General features: G+C 58.7%; 2 pseudogenes; both read left to right on the top strand.

Annotated features, from left to right (window-relative positions):
- The first annotated feature begins 5,881 nt into the window (after positions 1-5,881).
- On the top strand, positions 5,882-6,056 carry LOC143429515 (U2 spliceosomal RNA; annotated as a pseudogene).
- A 7,325-nt stretch (positions 6,057-13,381) lies between these two features.
- LOC143429493 (U2 spliceosomal RNA) lies at positions 13,382-13,558 on the top strand (annotated as a pseudogene).
- The last annotated feature ends 7,410 nt before the right edge of the window (positions 13,559-20,968 follow it).

Raw genomic sequence — 20,968 nt, 5'->3', positions numbered from 1 at the left:
TCTTTCCCCCCCTTGGGTGTGTCCCCGGTGACCTGTGGGGGCGCAATGACGTGCGCCTCCACCAGACCACGAACCGTCACTGCTCGTTCCTCTGTTTCCAGAGCATCGGGGACGGCTGCCTCCACTGCAGCAACAACAACCACGACGACAACAACAACAACAACAACAACGACATCGTCGAGAGGGGCCTCCTCGATTACGTCAAAGAGGACAACAGCCAATACCACCACGCAACCCCGGCGAGGAACCCGTCCACCCACCGCCGGGACAACAAAAAGGACGACGAAATCCTCCACCACCCCAACAACAACAACAACAACAACCACGGTGGGCTCGAGTGCCGCTACCAGGAGCACCGTTACCCTCGCGGCGCTATTTCAACGTAGCCGGCGCTCCTCCGCGGACGAGGCGAGCCCCAATACCACGAGGACCAGCAGCGGGTCGGGGGTCAAGGGGAGAAGTTCAGGGGGCACTTCCACCACGCCCCCTGCCCCCTCTAAGGGGAAGAAGAGGAGTCCGGCGGCGCCCGCAGCAGCTGGGAGGAAAAGGCGGGCGTCGACCGAGCCTCCCCAACCCGACCCGCCCCGACGCATCCTCCCATCGAGGAAGGTGACCCCCTCCACAACCTTCGCGGAGGTCACCCGGGGCAGCCCGTCCGCCGTGGCTGGAGCGGCGGTGGTGTCAAGAAACACCAGAGCTACGTCTCTCCCGCCCGCGTTGCCCAGGATAACGCGGGCGGCAGCGAAGAGGATGGGGGGCGCGTCCACCACCTCCAGCGCCCCCCCAGCGACACCACCACTGCAGGGCCCTCCACCAACGCCCTGCAGCGCTCCGGCCACGCTTACTACCACGACGATGACGACATCGGTCCGTGGCTCGCCTATAATGACGGTGGCCGTCGTGTCACCTGTGGCGGTCACCGTCGCGGCGCGGACGCCGCCAGCCACGGGCCGCGCCTCCACCCCGCCAGCCAGGACGACTCGGGCGACGTCCCTCCCGCCCGGGTCGTCCGCGAAGAGGCCGATTCGGGGACGCCTGTCCCCTCCGGGGGTCAGAGGGGGCACCCAGACCACCGGGGTGTCCCTTCGGGTGGAGGCGCGTGGGGAGGGGACCGAGAAGAGGAGGTCCCTACCTTCGCCCAGGCCCCTCCCCACCATTCATGAGTCATCGTCGTCATCGTCGGACGATGAGAGAGCGCCGGCGGCCGCTCCCAAGGAGGGACCGGCCCGGACAAGGCGGAGGCGCCGCTGCCTGGGAAGCAGCGGTACCAGCAGCAGCAGCAGTAGCAGCAGCAGCAGCAACAGGAGTAACACGAGCGCCGCGAGGGGACGATCCACGGCAACACCAGGTGCGGCGAGGAGAAGGCGGTGGGTGGACCGTACCATAACCACCACGGATTCGTCGGGGGAAGAGGAGGCCCCAAGGCAGCCGTCCCCGCGGGTGGAGGGAACCGGTCCCTCCACTCGAAGGTCACCGAGGCTCCCCAGGGAGGGGGAGGGGGGCCTCAATGTTAATAATTTAATAAATAACAATAGATTTTATTTATTGACCGATCGGGCAACCAGCCCGGTCAATTCCGAACATTTTATTGACTCCCCCGGGCGAAACCGGGGGTGTGTTTGTGTGTGCAGGTGTGGAGGCGCGCGGGACCCGCCCGCGTCATCATCCCGGGGCAGCGTCGTCGTGGAGGCTCCGGTGAGGACGGCCCCGTCGAGCATTCGGGAAAGCCACCCGGTGAGTGCGACACGTGGGTATCGCGCGGGTACCAGAGGCGGTCGTGCACCTGCAGCGACCGTGGGGCGGCGGCGCGGGACAGCGACATCGGGCCTCCCGGCTGCTTGCGAGCGGGTAGGCGGGGCGTCTCAGCCTCGGGCCCCGCGGCAATCTAGGGTGCCCCATCCCCGAGGTGGAGGTCGCGACGCTGCGTCCGGCGCGCCACCAACCGGTAGACCCCGATCTAGGGGACGCCGGGAGGTGGACGTTGCCGCAAGGGCGCGGTTAGTGGCCTTCGCGGAGGGGGTGGGATCACCCGAGCAACTGGAGGCGCTCGCCACGAAGGTGGACGAGTACTTTCAGGGGCGGAGGGCCGCGGGACCCGGGGCTGGCGCACGGAGTGCCGCCTCCAACGGGGGGGCCGGTCGGCGCCGGCCGGTCGCGGGGAGTGAGGGGCGTCGGGGCGATGTGGCCAATTCGATGGTGAGCGATGGCCCTCCCAGCGTCCCGGATCGCGTAGGGGAGGCTACCCGAATTCAACGTCTCTTCAGGGCGGATCGGAAGCGCGCGGTGCGGGAGATTCTCGCCGGAGAATCTCCCCATTGCAGTGTGCCCCTGGAACGGGTCCAGGAGCACTTTACCAACGTTTATTCGCTCCGAGCCCGCCCTGGTAGCCTTCCCTCTCTCTATGGGGAGGACCCGACCACTGAGTCGAACGATGCCCTGGTTTCCCCCTTCACGGAAGCCGAGGTCAGCCGTCGGCTAAAGCGGATGAAGCTTGCTTCTTCCGCCGGACCCGACGGTCTGACCTATGGTGACCTACGGAGGGGGGACCCAGGAGCGGTCCTCCTTACGGCGGTATTCAACACCTGCCGCCGCATGGAGAAGATTCCGGGGCGCTGGAAGCAGTCCAACACCGTCCTCCTTTTCAAGAAGGGTGATCGCGAGGACCTATCGAATTGGAGGCCTATCGCCCTGGGTGATGTCACCCCCAAGCTCTTCGCGGCGGTCGTCGCCGATCGGCTCACTCGTTGGGCCGTAGTCAACAAGCGGCTCAGCCAAGCACAGAAGGGCTTCTTGCCCTTCGAAGGCTGTCTGGAGCACAACTTTGTGCTTCAGCAGGCCATGGCTGCCGCTCGTAAGCAGCGTAGGGAGGTGGTGGTGGCGTGGTTGGATCTGGCCAACGCTTTCGGTTCGGTTCCCCACGCCACCATCATCGATTCGCTGGCCGGTGCCGGCGCTCCCCGGCCGCTCATCAACATCGTCGCCAGCCTTTACGACGGCGTGGCGACGCGGGTCCGTACCGCTGAAGGGTACACGCCCTGGATCCCCATGAAGTCGGGGGTGAGGCAGGGCTGCCCACTTAGCCCGATCCTATTCGACCTTTCCATTGAGGCCATGGTTCGCGGGGCCGTGGACTCGGTGGAGGGTCTGAGTGTGAGAGGGCATAAGGTGACAGCCCTGGCGTACGCAGACGACGTGGCACTCGTCGCGTCATCCGTCGACGGAATGGGAAGGCTGTTGCAAGCAGCAGAGGGGACGGCTCGGCAGCTGGGGCTCTCCTTCAACCCCTCGAAGTGTGCAACCCTGCACATCAGAGGGGACGGGAGAGTCGCTAGCACCGAGTTCCGTCTAGTCGGGGGACTCGTTCCTGCCCTGTCGGAGGGGCAGAGTTACGAGCATCTGGGAGTGCCGACCGGGGTTCGGATCGACCAAACCCCGTATCCGACGATCCAAGCCTTGTTAGTAGATCTTCGCGCGGTCGACGATTCCCTGCTCGCCCCCTGGCAAAAAATCGAGACCGTGGCGACATTCTTGTTGCCACGCCTCGATTTCGCGTTCAGGGGAGGCCACGTGCGAAGAACCGCTTTAGCCGATGCCGACAGGGTCGTCAAACGCACGGTAAAGAGGTGGTTGCACCTCCCGCAGCGTGCCAGTGCGGAGCTGGTCTATATCCCCCCCGCTTGGGGTGGGTGCGGCCTTCTCCCGCTGGTGGATCTGGCCGACGTGGCGGCCGTGTCGCACGCGTTCAGGTTATTGAATGCGAGCGATCCGGTCGTTGCGGACTTGGCCAGGTCAGCGCTGTGTGACGCCGTGCGGGAGAAGGCCGGTCGGACCCTTGGGAGCAGGGGCCTTGCCGACTATCTCTCCGGCTCTTTGTCGGGCGAGATGGCGAGGCCATCGGCGGGCCGGGCTTCGTTCTGGTCGCGAGTAAGGAACGTCGGGATTCGTTCATGTGCGCGGCTGGGATTTAGTTGGAGATGGGACGAGGTTCGTGAAGAACTTTCGGTCGTTTGTCGCTCCCGGAATGGGCGTAGTGTCGTTGTGCCGCCTGCTGCCAAGGGCCAAGTCACGCGGAGGCTGAGGGCAGCAGTGGGAGAGTGCTACCTGGAAAGGCTTCTTCGGAAGCCTGACCAGGGGAAGGTTTTCGACGCGACCTCCCGTTGCGCGGTCAGTAACCACTTTCTGCGCACCGGGGGGTATGTCCGCTTCGCTGATTGGCGCTTCGTTCACCGGGCCCGCCTCGACGTGTTGCCGCTAAATGGAGCACGTCGGTGGGGGACCGGTGACAAGCGTTGCCGGCGTTGCGGGCATGAGTTCGAGGGCCTTCCCCACGTGCTCTCCCACTGCGGTCCTCACTCCGCTGCCCGGCAGCTGCGGCATGACGGCCTCGTTCATAGGCTCGTGGCGGCTGCCCGTCTGCCAGGGGAGATCCGGGTCAATAAGCGCGTCCCGGGAGTCGACGGCGAGCTGGCAGCCCTGCGTCCCGACATCGTCGTGGAGCACGGGCTGTCGAAAAACATCGTCGTGGTCGACGTGGCCGTGCCTTTCGAGAACACTCTCGAGGCAATTGAGGAGGCGAGGATGGCGAAGATACGTAAGTATCAGCCCCTCGCCGAATCATTGCGGAGGCGCGGCTACCGAGTCCACGTAGATGCGTTCGTCGTCGGCGCCCTGGGCGCGTGGGACCCGGGAAACGAGTCTGTCCTGGACCTGCTGCGCGTCTCTCAGCGTTATGCAGCGCTGATGAGGCGTCTCATGATATCTGAGACAATAGCCTGGTCCAGAGATATCTACGTGGAGCATGTATCCGGGGTGCGTCAGTACCGGGCTCCACGGGGTACGTCTGAGGCGGAGTCGACATCGGCGGCGCTGAGCGGGAGCAGTGGAGGCGCCCGCGTCCCTGGGGTGGTGTCGCCTGCGGGCCCTTAGTGCCTCCACACCTGCGGGTTGAGAGGACTGGCCGCGAGGGTCTGTAGTAAGCTCTTGCTTTAAAGAATTCTATTTTATTCTACTCTATTTTATTTTGTTCCGTTTGGTCTGTCTGGTCTGCGCTTTATTTATTGCCTCCACGCGAAATGAGAAGTAAAGTATTAAGTTAAATCGAAATGACTTAGTTTATTTTACTTAACTTACTCTATTGTATTTTATCCTACCTATTATATCTTAATCTAATTTATTGGATTTTATTTTATTTATTTGACTTTACTCTATTCCTATTTTACCTACCTTACTGTATATTGTTCTTTCTCTTCTTTCTCATTTCGTCTTATAATGTTTTCTTCGTATTATTCTTTTATTTATTTATGCGCCTACCTTACTGTGCCATACTATACAACATTCTATTTTATTTTGTTTGACTGTATTATTCTAGCTTACTCTATTTTACTATATATATTGTTTTATTCCATCTTATTACAACCTGAGCACTAACTGCTGTCCCTATGGACCACTCGGTGGCGGCTGGGACCCCTCGACCCTTCTCGAGTGACTACAGTGAGGCGTATATCCGCACACTGATGCTCGGAACTCATCGAGCCCGTCGTGCTACGCGTCATACTACGTTGAAGATGTTATATTCCTTATACATAAATTATTTATTTTTCTCTATATTCTATGTTATCATATTGATGTTTTATCGAAAAGCTAATTTGTTAAACCGTGCCTTGTGTCACGATACTTGTTGATATCTTGCGACAATCTATTGAACGATGCAATGTTCATTTCACTTTAAATCGACTACACTCACAATGGACGCTCTAGGGACTTGTCCCACAGCACTATCCTATGTATTATATTTATATCTTCTGATCCAATTTGTGCGGAAGTAACACGAATTATCCTGTAAAATAAGTGTATACCCCTGGGGCTTCGGCCCCGGGGGAACATTAATTGAAAATAAACGTCTTATCTGTTCTTATCAGCTTAATATCTGATACACTCCTCATTAGGAGTCAGAATATTAACCTGATTTTTGGAAAAAGGCGGACCGCTGGGGCTTGCTCCACCTCCGCCGCGAGTCGACCCAGTATTGCAGTGCCTCTGGGACCGGCTCAATAAGAGTTTCCAAAGATCAGTTTTTTTTATCTAGTCAAACACACACTTGATCTTCTCCGTCAGTAGCTTTTTAAGTATCATTTTATTCTGTGTTCTTCCGACTCGCTCACCGGAGTGTCGCGTTATCATCCGCGTCGCGCGTGCTGTGCTCGTGTTTGGTGCAGTGTTCAGTGCGTTCGGCTTGCTGGTGGACTCTGGACTTGGTAAGTCTAACACTTGGAATTTCGGTGGAGGTCCCATTTCGCGTAGTTAGTTTAAAGTGCTCCCGAGGCGGTGGTGTTGAACGCATCGGGTAGACGTTAGACGTCCATACGTGACGTCCCTCCTCCTAGGTCGACCATTTCGACCTCCGAGGAGTTTGAATCCGAGTAGATTCGGTTTGTTCGACCTTATACCCGGTTATAAGTGTAAACTTTACACTTATAGCCGTTGGTTTTGAATTCGACCTCTCCGTGTTTTGGGTGTTAGACTGTTTGCACGTACGCCCGTAATTCGAGTTTTTTTGCTCGATTTTACGGGTCGTCGCTGCGAAATAGCAGCTGTAGATTAATTAAAATCACCGATTTATTTGTTTTAATTAAGAGATCGGGGTACACGGAGGCCCTTTACACCCCGTGTAACTCGATACGTCGCGTTTCCGGAGTTTTCCAGGCCGTGTGGAGTGTATCGTGAAAAGTTAAACCGTCGCGGTTGCTGGTCACGTACGCGAAGCACGGTTCGTTCGTGCGGGGCTGTGTCCACCGGGCACAGCGGAATTGTTTTATATCATTTTATTTTATTTTACTTTATTAGATTCTCCGTCGTCGTTAATTCGTATTAAGTGATTAATTTATTCGCGTTCGCGTTCGGGATTGTCCGTTGTCTATTCTGTATATATATTTATTTATTCAATTTGTCCTTTGTCTTACGTGTTCGTTCGCTCGACCGTTAACCGTCTGTGTTTGCTCCGGTGAGCGTATTGTTTTATTACTTTGATTATTTATTTTATTTCGACGAGCCGAGTGCTTGCGTTGCGACACTATTGTAACGATGGCGGGTAATAGCAGTAATAATACAAGTTCAAGTGAAAATAGCGTGGTGTTGCTGCATTACCCGTTCCCTGCGGAATTTCCTTGCCCGTTCTGCTACCTTGGCAGAACTGTGTGCAAAAAGGGAGCGTGTGTCTATCTGAGACACACGGATTTATTTAAACACTTAAAGATCCATCACCCCGGTGCGATCAAAAGGTGGGTGTGCGGTGAGTGCGGCTTCACCGACGAAAGTGCGTATGCACTGAAGCGTGTGAAGTCGCACCACCAAACAAAACACCCGTCCACCGGGGGTCCGTGTGTCTCCGTTAGACACAACTCCCTTGCAGGGAGTGCCGCTCGCGCAACGCCCGGCGATAGCGTTGCCGAGTCGCGACCTCTTGACGTGACGGAGTTATCCGTCGAGAGCGAGGTCTCTTTCCCCCCCTTGGGTGTGTCCCCGGTGACCTGTGGGGGCGCAACGACGTGCGCCTCCACCAGACCACGAACTGTTTCTGCTCGATCAAATGTTTTCAGAGCAACGGGGACGGCTGCCTCCACCGCAGCAGTAACAACAACGACGACAACGACAACAACAACAACATCCGCGGCGTCGAGAGGGGCCTCCTCCAGAACGTCAACCAAAGGCATCACCACCACGCAACCCCGGCGAGGAACTCGTCCACCCACCGCCGGGACAACAAGGACCACGAGAGCCTCCACCACCGCGACCACAACATCAACAACGACGGTAGTGGGGAGCAGCGCCGCGACACGGAGCTCCGTCACCCTCGCGGCGTTCTTACAACGAAGCCGGCGCTCCTCCGCGGACGAGGCTAGCCCGAACACAACGAGGACCAGCAGCGGGTCGGGGGTCAAGGGGAGAAGTTCAGGGGGCACCTCCACCACGCCCCCTGCCCCCGCAAGGGGGAAGAAGAGCCCGGCGGCGCCCGCAGCAGCTGGGAGGAAGAGGCGGGCGTCGACCGAGCCTCCCCAACCCGACCCGCCCAGAAGAATTCTTCCGTCAAGGAAAGTGACCCCAACCACCACCTTCGCGGAGGTCACCCGGGGCAGCCCGTCCGCCGTGGCTGGAGCGGCGGTGGTGTCAAGAAACACCAGAGCTACGTCTCTCCCGCCCGCGTTGCCCAGGATAACGCGGGCGGCAGCGAAGAGAATGGGGGGCGCGTCCACCACCTCCAGCGCCCCCCCAGCGACACCACCACTGCAGGGCCCTCCACCTACGCCCTGCAGCGCTCCGGCCACATTAACAACCACGACGATGACGACCACGGTCCGTGGCTCGCCTATAATGACGGTGGCCGTCCAAACACCTACGGCGGTCACCGTCGCGGCGCGGACGCCGCCAGCCACGGGCCGCGCCTCCACCCCGCCAGCCAGGACGACTCGGGCGACGTCCCTCCCGCCCGGGTCGTCCGCGAAGAGGCCGATTCGGGGACGCCTGTCCCCTCCGGGGGTCAGAGGGGGCACCCAGACCACCGGGGTGTCCCTTCGGGTGGAGGCGCGTGGGGAGGGAACCGAGAAGAGGAGGTCCCTACCTTCGCCCAGGCCCCTCCCCACCATCCATGAGTCATCGTCGTCATCGTCGGACGATGAGAGAGCGCCGGCGGCCGTTCCTGAGGAGGGACCGGCCAGGACAACGAGGAGGCGCCGCTGCATCAGGAGCAGCGGCAGCAGCAGCAGCAGTAGCAGCAGCAGCAACAACAGCAGGAACAGCCATACGAGCGCCGCGAGGGGACGGACATCCACGACACCAGGAGCGGCGAGGAGAAGGCGGTGGGTGGACCGCACCATTACCTCCACCACGGATTCGTCGGGGGAAGAGGAGGCCCCAAGGCAGCCGTCCCCGCGGGTGGAGGGAACCGGTCCCTCCACTCGAAGGTCACCGAGGCTCCCCAGGGAGGGGGAAGGGGGCCTCAACCTAGATAATTTATTATCAGAAAATCGTTTTTATCCTTTGACTGACCGGGCAATTAGTCCGGTCATTAATGACAATTTTATTGACTCCCCCGGGCGAAACCGGGGGTGTGTTTGTGTGTGCAGGTGTGGAGGCGCGCGGGACCCGCCCGCGTCATCATCCCGGGGCAGCGTCGTCGTGGAGGCTCCGGTGAGGACGGCCCCGTCGAGCATTCGGGAAAGCCACCCGGTGAGTGCGACACGTGGGTATCGCGCGGGTACCAGAGGCGGTCGTGCACCTGCAGCGACCGTGGGGCGGCGGCGCGGGACAGCGACATCGGGCTTCCCGGCTGCTTGCGAGCGGGTAGGCGGGGCGTCTCAGCCTCGGGCCCCGCGGCAATCTAGGGTGCCCCATCCCCGAGGTGGAGGTCGCGACGCTGCGTCCGGCGCGCCACCAACCGGTAGACCCCGATCTAGGGGACGCCGGGAGGTGGACGTTGCCGCAAGGGCGCGGTTAGTGGCCTTCGCGGAGGGGGTGGGATCACCCGAGCAACTGGAGGCGCTCGCCACGAAGGTGGACGAGTACTTTCAGGGGCGGAGGGCCGCGGGACCCGGGGCTGGCGCACGGAGTGCCGCCTCCAACGGGGGGGCCGGTCGGCGCCGGCCAGTCGCGGGGAGTGAGGGGCGTCGGGGTGATGTGGCCAATTCGATGGTGAGCGATGGCCCTCCCAGCGTCCCGGATCGCGTAGGGGAGGCTACCCGAATCCAACGTCTTTTCAGGGCGGATCGGAAGCGCGCGGTGCGGGAGATTCTCGCCGGAGAATCTCCCCATTGCAGTGTGCCCCTGGAACGGGTCCAGGAGCACTTTACGAACGTTTACTCGCTCCGAGCCCGCCCTGGTAGCCTTCCCTCTCTCTATGGGGAGGACCCGACCACTGAGTCGAACGATGCCCTGGTTTCCCCCTTCACGGAAGCCGAGGTCAGCCGTCGGCTAAAGCGGATGAAGCTTGCTTCTTCCGCCGGACCCGACGGTCTGACCTATGGTGACCTACGGAGGGGGGACCCAGGAGCGGTCCTCCTTACGGCGGTATTCAACACCTGCCGCCGCATTGAGAAGATTCCGGGGCGCTGGAAGCAGTCCAACACCGTCCTCCTTTTCAAGAAGGGTGATCGCGAGGACCTATCGAATTGGAGGCCTATCGCCCTGGGTGATGTCACCCCCAAGCTCTTCGCGGCGGTCGTCGCCGATCGGCTCACTCGTTGGGCCGTAGTCAACAAGCGGCTCAGCCAAGCACAGAAGGGCTTCTTGCCCTTCGAAGGCTGTCTGGAGCACAACTTTGTGCTTCAGCAGGCCATGGCTGCCGCTCGTAAGCAGCGTAGGGAGGTGGTGGTGGCGTGGTTGGATCTGGCCAACGCTTTCGGTTCGGTTCCCCACGCCACCATCATCGATTCGCTGGCCGGCGCCGGCGCTCCCCGGCCGCTTATCAACATCGTCGCCAGCCTTTACGACGGCGTGGCGACGCGGGTCCGTACCGCTGAAGGGTACACGCCCTGGATCCCCATGAAGTCGGGGGTGAGGCAGGGCTGCCCACTTAGCCCGATCCTATTCGACCTTTCCATTGAGGCCATGGTTCGCGGGGCCGTGGACTCGGTGGAGGGTCTGAGTGTGAGAGGGCATAAGGTGACAGCCCTGGCGTACGCAGACGACGTGGCACTCGTCGCGTCATCCGTCGACGGAATGGGAAGGCTGTTGCAAGCAGCAGAGGGGACGGCTCGGCAGCTGGGGCTCTCCTTCAACCCCTCGAAGTGTGCAACCCTGCACATCAGAGGGGACGGGAGAGTCGCTAGCACCGAGTTCCGTCTAGTCGGGGGACTCGTTCCTGCCCTGTCGGAGGGGCAGAGTTACGAGCATCTGGGAGTGCCGACCGGGGTTCGGATCGACCAAACCCCGTATCCGACGATCCAAGCCTTACTAGTAGATCTTCGCGCGGTCGACGATTCCCTGCTCGCCCCCTGGCAAAAAATCGAGACCGTGGCGACATTCTTGTTGCCACGCCTCGATTTCGCGTTCAGGGGAGGCCACGTGCGAAGAACCGCTTTAGCCGATGCCGACAGGGTCATCAAACGCACGGTAAAGAGGTGGTTGCACCTCCCGCAGCGTGCCAGTGCGGAGCTGGTCTATATCCCCCCCGCTTGGGGTGGGTGCGGCCTTCTCCCGCTGGTGGATCTGGCCGACGTGGCGACCGTGTCGCACGCGTTCAGGTTATTGAACGCGAGCGACCCGGTCGTCGCGGACTTGGCCAGGTCAGCGCTGTGTGACGCCGTGCGGGAGAAGGCCGGTCGGACCCTTGGGAGCAGGGGCCTTGCCGACTATCTCTCCGGCTCTTTGTCGGGCGAGATGGCGAGGCCATCGGCGGGCCGGGCTTCGTTCTGGTCGCGGGTAAGGAACGTCGGGATTCGTTCATGTGCGCGGCTGGGATTCAGTTGGAGATGGGACGAGGTTCGTGAAGAACTCTCGGTCGTTTGTCGCTCCCGGAATGGGCGTAGCGTTGTTGTGCCGCCTGCTGCCAAGGGCCAAGTCACGCGGAGGCTGAGGGCAGCAGTGGGAGAGTGCTACCTGGAAAGGCTTCTTCGGAAGCCCGACCAGGGGAAGGTTTTCGACGCGACCTCCCGTTGCGCGGTCAGTAACCACTTTCTGCGCACCGGGGGGTTTGTCCGCTTCGCTGATTGGCGCTTCGTTCACCGGGCCCGCCTCGACGTGTTGCCGCTAAATGGAGCACGTCGGTGGGGGACCGGTGACAAGCGTTGCCGGCGTTGCGGGCATGAGTTCGAGGGCCTTCCCCACGTGCTCTCCCACTGCGGTCCTCACTCCGCTGCCCGGCAGCTGCGGCATGACGGCCTCGTTCATAGGCTCGTGGCGGCTGCCCGTCTGCCAGGGGAGCTCCGGGTCAATAAGCGCGTCCCGGGAGTCGACGGCGAGCTGGCAGCCCTGCGTCCCGACATCGTCGTGGAGCACGGGCTGTCGAAAAACATCGTCGTGGTCGACGTGGCCGTGCCTTTCGAGAACACTCTCGAGGCAATTGAGGAGGCGAGGATGGCGAAGATACGTAAGTATCAGCCCCTCGCCGAATCATTGCGGAGGCGCGGCTACCGAGTCCACGTAGATGCGTTCGTCGTCGGCGCCCTGGGCGCGTGGGACCCGGGAAACGAGTTTGTCCTGGACCTGCTGCGCGTCTCTCAGCGTTATGCAGCGCTGATGAGGCGTCTCATGATATCTGAGACAATAGCCTGGTCCAGAGATATCTACGTGGAGCATGTATCCGGGGTGCGTCAGTACCGGGCTCCACGGGGTACGTCCGAGGCGGGGTCGACATCGGCGGCGCTGAGCGGGAGCAGTGGAGGCGCCCGCGTCCCTGGGGTGGTGCCGCCGGCGGATCCTTAGGGCCTCCACACCTGTAAGTCGGGAGGGTGAGTCGCTGGGATCTAGAGTGAGTTTCGTACATCTCTTTCGTTCTCTTCATCTTTAGCTTCTTTTTTTTTTTTTTTTTTTTTTTTATTCGTATTTCTATGTCTTGCTTTTCTTTATTCAACTTGCTTTTATTTCTACTTTTACTACACACACTGCCTCCACACCAAAAGACTAAAGACGCGTGGATGCAACTGGAGCGTGACAAAGGGGAGTCCACTGGCTTAACAAATGGACTAAGTCTCCTAGAATACGCCCCTTCTACCTACGCACACTATTGTATTCTATTCCTATTCTTATTTTATACTACTTGACTTTGCTTTACTATCTTGATACCCTATGGTACTAGGTATTGTTTTATTTTACGTCTTCTCTCTCTTGCTCTACGCGTCTGTGTGTGTTAATCTAATGGATTATTTTATTTTATTAGTTTATTATTTTATTATTTGACTATATTGCTTATCTTCTATATTTTATTGCATTTTGGTCATCGATGCCTTCTTGTGTTGCTCTGGACCACCTGATAGCGGCTAATACCTCCTGACTGGACTCGTTTGACTACAGTAAGGCGTGCATCCGCACACTGGCGTCGAAATACCATCTAGTCAACTATGTCATGTATTACGCTTATATAATATAAGTTGACTTGTTTGTTATACATATAAATCAGACTCTATGTTACTTTTTGATACTATTATTATTATATTGAACAAATATGCTGTTAATACGTGCCTAGGTCACGTTATCGCTTTGTACTATTTCGATGTATGACGCTAGTTTCACCTCATAGTGAGGTTGTCATGAAATTAATGGACAGTGCAGGGATTTATCCCCTAGCACGGTTGTAGACAGAAGATGAGGTATAAGTGAATTCGTGCGGAGTAGTGCGAATATATTGTGTAAAACAAATGTATAACCCCTGGGGCTTCGGCCCCGGGGGAACATTAATTGTTAAAATAAACGTCTTATCTGTTCTTATCAGCTTAATATCTGATACACTCCTCATTAGGAGTCAGAATATTAACCTGATTTTTGGAAAAAGGCGGACCGCTGGGGCTTGCTCCACCTCCGCCGCGAGTCGACCCAGTATTGCAGTGCCTCTGGGACCGGCTCAATAAGAGTTTCCAAAAATCAGTTTTCTGCACTCTATATCACTTGATCTTTCCCATCAGTAGCTTAAGTATTTATTTTATTTGTGTTTTTCCGACTCGCTCACCGGAGTGTCGCGTCTTCATCCGCGTCGCGCGTGCTGTGTCCGTGAGTGGTGCAGTGTTCAGTGCGTTCGACTTAGCTGGTGGAACCCCGGACTTGGTAAGTCTAACACTTGGAATATCGGTGGAGGTCCCATTTCGCGTGATTAGTTTAAAGTGCTCCCGATGCGGTGGTGTTGAACGCATCGGGTAGACGTTAGACGTCCATACGTGACGTCCCTCCTCCTAGGTCGACCATTTCGACCTCCGAGGAGTTTGAATCCGAGTAGATTCGGTTTGTTCGTCCTTATACCCGGTTATAAGTGTAAACTTTACACTTATAGCCGTTGGGTTTGAATTCGACCTCTCCGTGTTTTGGGTGTTAGACTGTTTGCACGTACGCCCGTAATTCGAGTTTTTTTGCTCGATTTTACGGGTCGTCGCTGCGTAATAGCAGCTCTAGATTAATTAAATTCACCGTTTTATTTGTTTAATCAAGAGATCGGGGTACACGGAGGCCCTTTACACCCCGTGTAACTCGATACGTCGCGGTCCGGAGTTTTCCAGGCCGTGTGGAGTGTCGTGAAAAGTTAAACCGTTTGCGGTTGCTGGTCACGTACGCGAAGCACGGTTCGTTCGTGCGGGGCTGTGTCCACCGGGCACAGCGGAATTGTTTTATATTATTTTATTTTACTTTATTTTATTAGATTCCGTCCCGTCGTTAACTAGTATTATCTAATTAATTTATTCGCGTTCGCGTTCGCGTTGTCCCTTGTGATAATTGTATATACTTATTTATTCAACTTGTCCTTCGTCTTACGTGTTCGTCCCGTTCCGACCGTTACCGTTTGTGTTTGCTCCGGTGAGCGTTTTGTTTTATTATTTTGATTATTTATTTTATTTCGACGAGCCGAGTGTTTGCGTTGCGACACTATCGTAACGATGGCGGGTACAAGCAATAACAGTAATACTAGTGGAGGTGAATGCGTGGTGAAATTGCTGTACCCGTTCCCTGCCGAATTTCCCTGCCCCTTCTGCTTTGTAGGCAGAACGGTGTGCAGAAAGGGAGCGTGTGTCTATCTGAGACACACGGATTTATTTAAACACCTCAAATTACATCACCCCGGTGCGATTAAAAGGTGGGTGTGCGGTGAGTGCGGCTTCGCCGACGATAGCGCTTATGCGCTAAAGAAGGTGAAGGCGCACCACCAAACGAAACACCCGTCCACCGGGGGTCCGTGTGTCTCCGTTAGACACAACTCCCTTGCAGGGAGTGCCGCCCGCGCAACGCCCGGCGACAGCGTTGCCGAGTCGCGACCTCTTGACGTGACGGAGTTATCCGTCGAGAGCGAGGTCTCTTTCCCCCCCTTGGGTGTTTCCCCGGTGACCTGTGGGGGCGCAACGACGTGCGCCTCCACCAGACCACGAACCGTCACTGCTCGTTCCTCTGTTTCCAGAGCATCGGGGACGGCTGCCTCCACTGCAGCCACAGTAACAACAACGACAACAACAACATCCACGGCGTCGAGAGGGGCCTCCTCCAGGACGTCAACGAGAACCAGCACAACCACCACGCAACCCCGGCGAGGAACTCGTCCACCCACCGCCGGATCAGCAAGGACGTCGAGAACCTCCACCACCGCAACCATAACAACCACGACAACGAAGGTAGTGGGGAGTAGCGCCGCGACGAGAAGCTCCGTCACCCTCGCGGCGTTCTTACAACGAAGCCGGCGCTCCTCCGCGGACGAGGCGAGCCCCAACTCCACCAGGACCAGCAGCGGGTCGGGGCCCAAGGGGAGGATTTCAGGGGGCTCTACCACCACGCCCCCTGCCCCCGCAAGGGGGAAGAAGAGCCCGGCGGCGCCCGCAGCAGCTGGGAGGAAGAGGCGGGCGTCGACCGAGCCTCCCCAACCCGACCCGCCAAGGAGGATTCTGCCATCCAGGAGGGTGACCCCCACAACCACCTTCGCGGAGGTCACCCGGGGCAGCCCGTCCGCGGTGGCCGGGGCGACGACGGTGGTGTCGCGAAATGTGAGAGCGACGTCACTCCCGCCCGCTCCACTCAGAGTGACCAGAGCGACAGCCAAGAGGATGGGGGGCGCGTCCACCACCTCCAGCGCCCCCCCAGCGACACCACCACTGCAGGGCCCTCCACCTACGCCCTGCAGCGCTCCGGCCACCCTTACCACCACGACGATGACGACCACGGTCCGTGGCTCGCCAATTATGACGGTGGCCGTCATTACACCTACGGCGGTCACCGTCGCGGCGCGGACGCCGCCAGCCACGGGCCGCGCCTCCACCCCGCCAGCCAGGACGACTCGGGCGACGTCCCTCCCGCCCGGGTCGTCTGCGAAGAGGCCTATCAGGGGACGCCTGTCCCCTCCGGGGGGCAGAGGGGACACCCAGACCACCGGGGTGTCCCTTCGGGTGGAGGCGCGTGGGGAGGGGACCGAGAAGAGGAGGTCCCTACCTTCGCCCAGGCCCCTCCCCACCATTCATGAGTCATCGTCGTCATCGTCGGACGATGAGAGAGCGCCGGCGGCCGTTCCCAAGGAGGGACCGGCCCGGACAAGGCGGAGGCGCCGCTGCATAGGCAGCAGCGGCAGCAGCAGCAGCAGCAGTGGCAGCAGCAGCAGCAACAGCAGGAACAGCCACACGAGCGCCGCGAGGGGACGGACTGGACCAACACCAGGAGCGGCGAGAAGGCGGTGGGTGGACCGCACTATAACCACCACGGATTCGTCGGGGGAAGAGGAGGCCCCAAGGCAGCCGTCCCCGCGGGTGGAGGGAACCGGTCCCTCCACTCGAAGGTCACCGAGGCTCCCCAGGGAGGAGGAAGGGGGCCTCAATTTAGATAATCTATTATTAGAAAATAGATTTTATCCGTTGACTGACCGGGCAACTAGTCCGGTCAATAATGACAATTTTAATGACTCCCCCGGGCGAAACCGGGGGTGTGTTTGTGTGTGCAGGTGTGGAGGCGCGCGGGACCCGCCCGCGTCATCATCCCGGGGCAGCGTCGTCGTGGAGGCTCCGGTGAGGATGGCCCCGTCGAGCATTCGGGAAAGCCACCCGGTGAGTGTGACACGTGGGTATCGTGCGGGTACCAGAGGCGGTCGTGCACCTGCAGCGACCGTGGGGCGGCGGCGCGGGACAGCGACATCGGGCCTCCCGGCTGCTTGCGAGCGGGTAGGCGGGGCGTCTCAGCCTCGGGCCCCGCGGCAATCTAGGGTGCCCCATCCCCGAGGTGGAGGTCGCGACGCTGCGTCCGGCGCGCCACCAACCGGTAGACCCCGATCTAGGGGACGCCGGGAGGTGGACGTTGCCGCAAGGGCGCGGTTAGTGGCCTTCGCGGAGGGGGTGGGAACACCCGAGCAACTGGAGGCGCTCGCCACGAAGGTGGACGAGTACTTTCAGGGGCGGAGGGCCGCGGGACCCGGGGCTGGCGCACGGAGTGCCGCCTCCAACGGGGGGGCCGGTCGGCGCCGGCCGGTCGCGGAGGGTGAGGGGCGTCGGGGCGATGTGGCCAATTCGATGGTGAGCGATGGCCCTCCCAGCGTCCCGGATCGCGTAGGGGAGGCTACCCGAATCCAACGTCTTTTCAGGGCGGATCGGAAGCGCGCGGTGCGGGAGATTCTCGCCGGAGAATCTCCCCATTGCAGTGTGCCCCTGGAACGGGTCCAGGAGCACTTTACGAACGTTTACTCGCTCCGAGCCCGCCCTGGTAGCCTTCCCTCTCTCTATGGGGAGGACCCGACCACTGAGTCGAACGATGCCCTGGTTTCCCCCTTCACGGAAGCCGAGGTCAGCCGTCGGCTAAAGCGGATGAAGCTTGCTTCTTCCGCCGGACCCGACGGTCTGACCTATGGTGACCTACGGAGGGGGGACCCAGGAGCGGTCCTCCTTACGGCGGTATTCAACACCTGCCGCCGCATGGAGAAGATTCCGGGGCGCTGGAAGAAGTCCAACACCGTCCTCCTTTTCAAGAAGGGTGATCGCGAGGACCTATCGAATTGGAGGCCTATCGCCCTGGGTGATGTCACCCCCAAGCTCTTCGCGGCGGTCGTCGCCGATCGGCTCACTCGTTGGGCCGTAGTCAACAAGCGGCTCAGCCAAGCACAGAAGGGCTTCTTGCCCTTCGAAGGCTGTCTGGAGCACAACTTTGTGCTTCAGCAGGCCATGGCTGCCGCTCGTAAGCAGCGTAGGGAGGTGGTGGTGGCGTGGTTGGATCTGGCCAACGCTTTCGGTTCGGTTCCCCACGCCACCATCATCGATTCGCTGGCCGGTGCCGGCGCTCCCCGGCCGCTCATCAACATCGTCGCCAGCCTTTACGACGGCGTGGCGACGCGGGTCCGTACCGCTGAAGGGTACACGCCCTGGATCCCCATGAAGTCGGGGGTGAGGCAGGGCTGCCCACTTAGCCCGATCCTATTCGACCTTTCCATTGAGGCCATGGTTCGCGGGGCCGTGGACTCGGTGGAGGGTCTGAGTGTGAGAGGGCATAAGGTGACAGCCCTGGCGTACGCAGACGACGTGGCACTCGTCGCGTCATCCGTCGACGGAATGGGAAGGCTATTGCAAGCAGCAGAGGGGACGGCTCGGCAGCTGGGGCTCTCCTTCAACCCCTCGAAGTGTGCAACCCTGCACATCAGAGGGGACGGGAGGGTTTCTAGCACCGAGTTCCGTCTAGTCGGGGGACTCGTTCCTGCCCTGTCGGAGGGGCAGAGTTACGAGCATCTGGGAGTGCCGACCGGGGTTCGGATCGACCAAACCCCGTATCCGACGATCCAAGCCTTATTAGTAGATCTTCGCGCGGTCGACGATTCCTTGCTCGCCCCCTGGCAAAAAATCGAGACCGTGGCGACATTCCTGTTGCCACGCCTCGATTTCGCGTTCAGGGGAGGCCACGTGCGAAGAACCGCTTTAGCCGATGCCGACAGGGTCATCAAACGCACGGTAAAGAGGTGGTTGCACCTCCCGCAGCGTGCCAGTGCGGAGCTGGTCTATATCCCCCCCGCTTGGGGTGGGTGCGGCCTTCTCCCGCTGGTGGATCTGGCCGACGTGGCGGCCGTGTCGCACGCGTTCAGGTTATTGAATGCGAGCGATCCGGTCGTTGCGGACTTGGCCAGGTCAGCGCTGTGTGACGCCGTGCGGGAGAAGGCCGGTCGGACCCTTGGGAGCAGGGGCCTTGCCGACTATCTCTCCGGCTCTTTGTCGGGCGAGATGGCGAGGCCATCGGCGGGCCGAGCTTCGTTCTGGTCGCGAGTAAGGAACGTCGGAATTCGTTCATGTGCGCGGCTTGGATTTAGTTGGAGATGGGACGAGGTCCGTGAAGAGCTCTCGGTTGTGTGCCGCTCCCGGAATGGGCGTAGCGTTGTTGTGCCGCCTGCTGCCAAGGGCCAAGTCACGCGGAGGCTGAGGGCAGCAGTGGGAGAGTGCTACCTGGAAAGGCTTCTTCGGAAGCCCGACCAGGGGAAGGTTTTCGACGCGACCTCCCGTTGCGCGGTCAGTAACCACTTTCTGCGCACCGGGGGGTTTGTCCGCTTCGCTGATTGGCGCTTCGTTCACCGGGCCCGCCTCGACGTGTTGCCGCTAAATGGAGCACGTCGGTGGGGGACCGGTGACAAGCGTTGCCGGCGTTGCGGGCATGAGTTCGAGGGCCTTCCCCACGTGCTCTCCCACTGCGGTCCTCACTCCGCTGCCCGGCAGCTGCGGCATGACGACCTCGTTCATAGGCTCGTGGCGGCTGCCCGTCTGCCAGGGGAGATCCGGGTCAATAAGCGCGTCCCGGGAGTCGACGGCGAGCTGGCAGCCCTGCGTCCCGACATCGTCGTGGAGCACGGGCTGTCGAAAAACATCGTCGTGGTCGACGTGGCCGTGCCTTTCGAGAACACTCTCGAGGCAATTGAGGAGGCGAGGATGGCGAAGATACGTAAGTATCAGCCCCTCGCCGAATCATTGCGGAGGCGCGGCTACCGAGTCCACGTAGATGCGTTCGTCGTCGGCGCCCTGGGCGCGTGGGACCCGGGAAACGAGTTTGTCCTGGACCTGCTGCGCGTCTCTCAGCGTTATGCAGCGCTGATGAGGCGTCTCATGATATCTGAGACAATAGCCTGGTCCAGAGATATCTACGTGGAGCATGTATCCGGGGTGCGTCAGTACCGGGCTCCACGGGGTACGTCTGAGGCGGGGTCGACATCGGCGGCGCTGAGCGGGAGCAGTGGAGGCGCCCGCGTCCCTGGGGTGGTGTCGCCCGCGGATCCTTAGGGCCTCCACACCTGCGGGCTGAGAGGACTGGCCGCGAGGGTCTGGAGTAAGCTCTGGGTTATGCTGACCTATTTATTTATTCACCCTACCTTGTTTCATTAGTTATTCTACTTTGTGTTGTTCTGTTAGTTGCTCTGGTTCGCGCCTATATTGCCTCCACGCGAAATGAGGAGTTAATTGACCTATTCTATCTATCTAATTTAAGTTAGCTATTCTATTTCATTTTATTTCATTTTACTTCACTGGACCTTATTCTTTTCTATTTTATCTTTTTCTTTATCTTTTTCTAGCTATTTATTTTACTCACCTGACTATTCTATTTTAGTCCTGTCTACTCACCTCACTCTATGGTGATTTATCTTATAATAAGTCACTTTTCCTCATTTCGCCTTTCAATGCTTTTCTTCTTTCTTCTTTTATCTCTTACGCGCGTACCTTACTCTACAGTACCATATAATATTGTATTTTACTTTACCTGACTTTACCTTCTTACTCTATTTTACTTTATTTTATTTATTTTATTTTATTACATTTATTGGTTTGTCTTACTTTTGGCCACAATCCGAGCACTAATTGCTAATAGCTGTTCCTCTGGACCTCTCGGTGGCGGCTGGTACCTCCTAACCCCACTCGACTGACTACAGGAAGGCGTATATCCGCACACTGACGCTATAAACACGCCAAGTCCATACATATACTTTATGTTACGTTAATATTGCACTTATTATATTTTATTTATCGGCATTAACCATATTTTATAGTTTATACTCTATACTTATTATTTATGTAGTTTACTATATTGACATCTTATTTCATCTATTGAGAAGTTAAGTTGCCTATCCGTGTCTTCTAGCACACGGCTCGTATTATACCTAAGCCAACTTATCGAATGGTGCAATGCTCACCTGATTACAACTATGTCACAATCACAATGGACGCTTTAGGGAGGGATCCCATAGCATTATCCTACGTTATATATTATTCTTATAACCAAATTTGTGCGGAAGCAACATGAATTACTTTGTACTACAAGTGTATACCCCTGGGGCTTCGGCCCCGGGGGAACA

The sequence above is a fragment of the Xylocopa sonorina genome, chromosome 11 (assembly GCF_050948175.1).
Source record: "Xylocopa sonorina isolate GNS202 chromosome 11, iyXylSono1_principal, whole genome shotgun sequence".
NCBI lineage: Eukaryota > Metazoa > Arthropoda > Insecta > Hymenoptera > Apidae > Xylocopa > Xylocopa sonorina.
Note: the sequence above shows the minus strand (reverse complement) of the source record. Positions and strands in the feature narration are given on the sequence as shown.